This window comes from Solanum lycopersicum, chromosome 11, assembly GCF_036512215.1.
Source record: "Solanum lycopersicum chromosome 11, SLM_r2.1".
Classification (NCBI taxonomy): Eukaryota; Viridiplantae; Streptophyta; class Magnoliopsida; order Solanales; family Solanaceae; genus Solanum; species Solanum lycopersicum.
Genome location: NC_090810.1, coordinates 11,578,769 through 11,584,990, shown reverse-complemented (window position 1 = coordinate 11,584,990; position 6,222 = coordinate 11,578,769). Strand labels below are relative to the sequence as shown.

Sequence of the window (6,222 nt, the reverse complement as noted above, 5' to 3'; positions counted from 1 at the left end):
TCCTCATTCTATCCTTGTACCGGAACGTGGCACCCGATCCATATACTATCCTGGTGTTGGAACGTGACACTCCGATCCTCATCCTATCCTGGTACCGGAACGTGGCACCCGATCCATATACTATCCTGGTGTCGGAACGTGACACTCCGATCCTCATTCTATCCTGGTATTGGAACATGGAACCCGATCCTCTATCTCTATCCTGGTACCGGAACGTGGCACCCGATCCCGTAATCTAACCACTTTCGTTCATCAAGCCTTCTTTTATACCAAGGCATCATCGTTAACAAAGTAGATTAGGGTTTCTTTTCAAGATTTGGGATTCAATAGCTTCATCATGCTTATTTATTCACAATTATATAATCACATTCATGCAAGCATACAATTAAGCACATAGCAGGGTTTACAATACTATCAATACATATCATTTGCTATTAAGAGTTTACTACGAATATCGTAAAATAAGCCATAACGTACCTCCACCGAAGGCTAGTGATCAAGCAAGAAATTCCCAATTTTTGTGTTTTCCTCTTCGTTTCTCCTTTCTCGTTCAATCGATCCTCTCTCTTGTTCTTTCTATTTTTTTTTCTTATTCCAATCCTCTTTCTTTTACCCTAATTAACATATAATTAAGAATGAAAGATGGAACTAATAACCCACAAATTATCTTAAAGTTACATCTTTTAACTCCCAAGTAATTGGACTTATTAACCTTAACCCTCTAACTTTATAATTAAGGTAGGAATAGTCCAAAATGTCTTTTTAAACGTGTAAAGAAATCCGACCCAGACTGGGATTACGCAGTCTGTGACGGGCCGTCGTGCCTGCGACGGTCCGTCCTGCTGCTCCGTCACAGAGTTCAGAGACTCAATTTTATTAAAGGGTCTGTGACGGTCCGTCCTGCCATGTCGTCACGAAGTTCAGAGAGTCGATTTTCAGTACCCAATTTCAGAATTTCTAAGTGTTTTGAAACGAGACCCTGCGACGGTCCGTCGTGCCCATGACGGTCCGTCGTGGGGTCCGTCGTTTCAGCCAATTTTCCAGAAATAAAATCTGCTGCTCAAAACGACTAAACAGGTCGTTACAGATATAGAAAGAGTTAATAGAAATGAAACACCCATAACCGAAAAATCTATGGGTGTTGGAGGTTCTAATATGGTTCAAGGTGTATTAAATATGTCTAACACGACTAGTCGAAGCACACACCGTACGTATAGTAAAGAAAAAGATCGTAGAGAATTAGCTAAAATGGTTGCTGTTTGTGGTTTACCTTTTTCATTTCCTTCACATCCTGGTTTTGTTCATTATATTCAAGAATTATATAACCCAGATTATGAAGGTATTCCAAGAAATACAATTAAATGTGATCTTTTTAAATATCAAAAAGAATATTCTCATTTTCTTTGTTGTTTATTTGCTTATTACGAAGATAGATTATCTATTACTTCCGATATGGGACGTAATCCTAATGGTAACGATTATTTTACACTTACTGTCCATTGGATTGACCATGAATGTAACATGCAAAAACGAATATTAGCGTATAAATATGTTGAAGAAACTAAAACCGGTTCTTATATAGCATCAAAAGTAGGCTCTATTTTACAATATTATGGAATATGTGATAAAATAATGAGTGTCACTTTAGATAATGCTTCTAATAATTTAAAAGTCGTTGATTATTTAAAAATTAGACTTTGTCCAATTGATAATGATTGTTTTCATATTAAGTGTGCCGCACATGTTTATAATTTAATAGTAAAAGATGATATTTCTCAATTTGGAGTTTCTTGTGAAAAAATTAGACTTGCTTGTAATTGGATTTTTAAAGCTAAAGTAAAAGCTAGAATTACAGAATTTAAAAATCATTGTAATAAATGTGGACTTGCATATAGAAAAATTCCAAAAGAAATATGCACTAGATGGAATTCTTTATTTGAAATGCTTCAAGTTGCTTATGTTTATCAAGAACCGCTACAATTAGTTTTAAATGCTCATAATGCGGATCCGAGTTTAAGAATTAGCTTTGAAGATTGGCAAAATACAAAAGAACTTATTGATTTTTTAAATGTTTTATAGAGCAACAAATGCATGTTCTGGTCAATATTATCCTACTATTTCTTCTGTTTTTGTAAATATTTGTGCTATTTCAATTGAATTTGTTAAATATAAAGGAAAAGAACAATTTAAAGATTCACTTGCTTTTATGATTGAAAAATTCAAAAAATAATTTTTCCCTATTCCTCAAATCTATTTGACTGCTACTACTTTCAACCCAAATTATAAATTAAGAGGTGTTGAAAGAATGGTTGAAAAGATTTATGTAAATTTAGAAATTAAAGATGATGAAACTCCTAGTGTTGAACAATGTAAAAGTAGCATTTATACAAAAGTTAGAGATTTATATAATGCATATAAAGTTATGGAAAAAAATATTCCAATAGTTGAACCTTCATCTTCTAAGCCTAAAAGTGATGATACAGATTATTCGATGGATGAATATCTTGAGCTTGAATCTTCTACTAATAATGATTTTGATTTATATTTCAACCAGGCACGGGAAAAGATTATGCATGAAGAAGGACAACTTCAACCTCGAATATTAATATGGTGGAAGAATCATGAAAATTAATTTCTGACCTTTTCTAGGATTGTTCAAGATGTGCTAGCGATTCAAGCATCATCGGTCGCTTCGAATCAAGCCTTTAGTGCAGCGAGATTTATGATTGGAGATCATCAATATTCATTAACAAAGGACAGTTTGGAAATATCGGTGTTGTTTTGAGATTGGGTCAATGCCGAAAGAAAAAACACCGGACTACCACTATTAAGTAGCCATATAGAAGACCAAATAGATGAAATATTTGGTGAGAATAGTGATGATGTCTTGGAAGCAATGGAAGAAGAATGACAAATGCCAATTCCTAAAAATCTTTCTTTTCAAATTATACTAAATTTACAAAAAGAATTTTAAAAAAAAATGCAATTGTTAGTATAACAATTACTATTCAATTCCTCCTAAATTATGTACTCTTATTATCTTTCTAATATTTTTATTGTATAATTTATTTATTTGAATAAATATACGGCTATTCGCCTTGATTTTCTTTTATAATAGTCTCTTCTATTTAATTCATGTCATTTTATAAATTTAATTTTTAATTATTTTAATAAAAGTTTAAAACTTTAAATTCAATATAAACTTTAAAGTTTAAATTCAATTTCAAACTTTAAATTCAATATAAAGTTTAAAGAACTTTAAATTCAATTGCAAACTTAAGTTCAATATAAAACTTTAAATTCAATTTGAAACTTTAAATTCAATATAAACTTTAAAATATAAATTCAATTTCAAACTTATATAAACTTTAAAGTTTTCAATTGAAGTTTTTAATATAAATATATAATATTATATAATAATTAAAATAACTAAAAAATTTTAAAAAAAAAAGGTACCGGATGAACCGGTAAGAATCGGTTCCAAACTGGTCCAACCCGATTCCAAACCGGTAACAAACGGACCGGGCGGAACAGGTTGTTTTTTCCGGTAAATCTGGTCCGATAAAATCCGGTAAGAAAAATCCAGTACCAGTCCGGTTTCCAGTAAAATCGGTCCTGTCTGTTTGTCAGCCTTAGAGTTTATATTAACTTAAAGTATCCATAAACCATTTAGCCATTGTGGGTATTAATGGGTCATACTTTTTAGATGATAACATAAGTTAAGCTAGTGGATCCACTTAGTGAGTTGGCTTCTTATACCCCAGCAAGGTATAGGATGGTGATGGTTGTCGTTAGAGAAACTCCAACAATAGTAATTACATGGTTACTCAAAGGGTTCTTTTTATTATGAATGGGGGTATGAGACTTCATTTATGCATTGCACAAGTAGACTTTGAGAGGAATCATGATATGTCGTTACAATATTATGATTATGATTTGATAACATGTTTTAAACAACTTTCATTTTCTATATATTGAACATGTTTTAAACTACATTATAATGAGATGAATTAAATTAAGAATTCATGAGTTGAGAAGAGTCAATGTAACTGTTTCTTTCATAATCTCTTTCAAGCCTATGTTGTTTTAGAATTCCCACTCGCATACTCGTACATTCAATGTGCCGCATTATCTTATAATGCAGACGCATGTAACTAGGATCTGTAGTCAGCATACCGTTGATCCAGTGAGCAGCTCATAGTCAGTTGGTGAACCTCCCTTCATTTCATAAGGTATCTTTATCATTTACTTATTTGTTTTAAGTTTTTAGTTGTTAGGATTATTTTGGGGGTCCTGTCCCAACATCTCTCTTTATTTTAGAGGCTTCATAGACAGATAATATTAGTTTCTTTATTCTTTTCCTTTCACTTGTAAGCGATTAAGACTTGACTTGCCATTTTGGTTATTTATTACTTTTAAGTTATTTCTTGAGTTATCTTTTTTGTTTAAGTCTTTCGCTGAGTTAGTAAGCCATGCCAAGTGTCTGTTCGAGGCCATCGATGGTCTTCGAGTGCCGTCCATGACTACTGTGTAGGCATGAGGCATGACAAGCTTGGTATTAGAGCACATAGTTAAGAGTCCTAGGGAGTCTATAAAGTTGTGTTTGTAGAGTCTTAATTATTGGTGTAAAGCACAACAAATCTATAATTAGAAGGTCACAACATTTAGGAATTTCTTCACATCCTTCATACTTATTTCACATGTTAGAGTTTGATCTCTAAAAAGTTTCCTTTTAATTCGTGCCTACACGTGTTTCTAGAGAATCATGCCTCTACGAAGAGAAGTCAGAGGTCGTCCAGCTAGGAGGAATGTTTAGGAATAAAAATTACCAAATGCAACTTCAAGGAGAAGTTACCTATTCTGAATTCTGTGAGATTATCCAGAAGTTAAGTCAAGTTGGAACCTATCAAATTAGACATAGAGATAATCGACAAGAAGTGGTTGGTACTTGAACGATCTGTGACCTTTTAAGGTTCTTTTATGGAAACCCCCAAGCTTCACAGGTTCACGTGTCATTAATAATCCAGAGAACTTTATTGAGGAGTTAAAAAGGGTATTTGATGTAATGCATGTTGCTAAAATGGAGATGGTGGAACTAGTTGCATACCAAATGAAGGTTGTCGCTAGAGTACAGTCTATAGTTCATAAAATTTTCCTGCTATGATCCGGAGATAGTTGCTGACATGAGGACCAGGATAAGTTTATTTGTTGCTGGGTTGTCTCGTTAGTCAAGCAAGGAAGGCAAGGCAACTATGCTGATAGGAGATATGGACCTAGCAAGGCTTATGATCCATGTACAACAAGTTGAGGAGAATAAGCTGAAGGATAGAGAAAAGTTTAAGTATAAGAGGGCTAAGACATCAGGGAACGAGATCAGACACCAAAAGATTGATGCCACCCAAAAGGAACCTGCTCCACCATCTGCTGGTGCACCTGCACCTAAGAACAAATGTGAGTACAATAGTCAAAATTCCCATAGTTTTAAAGCTAAACATGTCCATTCTCAAGGCAGTATGGTACAAAAGAGTATCAAGACTCCTGCATGTGCTAGGTGTGGTAAACTACACCCAGGTAAGGTCGTGATGGGCAGAAAAGTCTCTTCAAGTGAGAGAAAGAGGGTCACTTTATAAGGGAGTGTCCTGAAACCATGCAAGGTAATGGTAATAAAAGTAATAAGTCCCAGCCTTCTTCAATTGATCCACAATATAAAGTTGAACCTTGAGAAGCTACTTTAGGTTAGCTAGGAAACAAACCGCTTATAATCTATAAATAGTCGCCATTCGCCAAATGTTTTCACAAGTATGATCTAAGTTTTTGACTTTACTGTTTATGTTTTTCTAGACCTAGGAGCGAGTTTACTCTTGTAACTCCTTATGTTGCTTTGAATTTTGATGATATTCCTAAGAAACTTAATAAACCATTTAGTGTTTTTACACATGTTAGTGAGTCTATTCTAGCATAGAGAGTCTATCGTGATTGTCTCATTCGTAAATCACAAGAATACCATGGATGATTTAATTAAGTTAGACATGGTAGATTTCAATTGTCATTCTTGGTATGGACTTGATTTATTCCTGTTATGTCTCAATAGATTATAAAACTTGAGTTGTCAATTTTTCGATTCCTAATGAGCCAATCATAGAGCGAAATAGTAGTTCAGCAGTGCCTAAGGGTGTTTCATTTCATACCTTAAGGCGACAAAGTTAGTTTCAAAAGGTTGTA

At 33.7% G+C, this 6,222-nt stretch overlaps 1 pseudogene; it reads left to right on the top strand.

Moving 5' to 3' along the window:
* Positions 1 to 4,765: 4,765 nt before the first annotated feature.
* LOC138339221 (uncharacterized) lies at positions 4,766 to 5,867 on the top strand (annotated as a pseudogene).
* Positions 5,868 to 6,222: the final 355 nt, after the last annotated feature.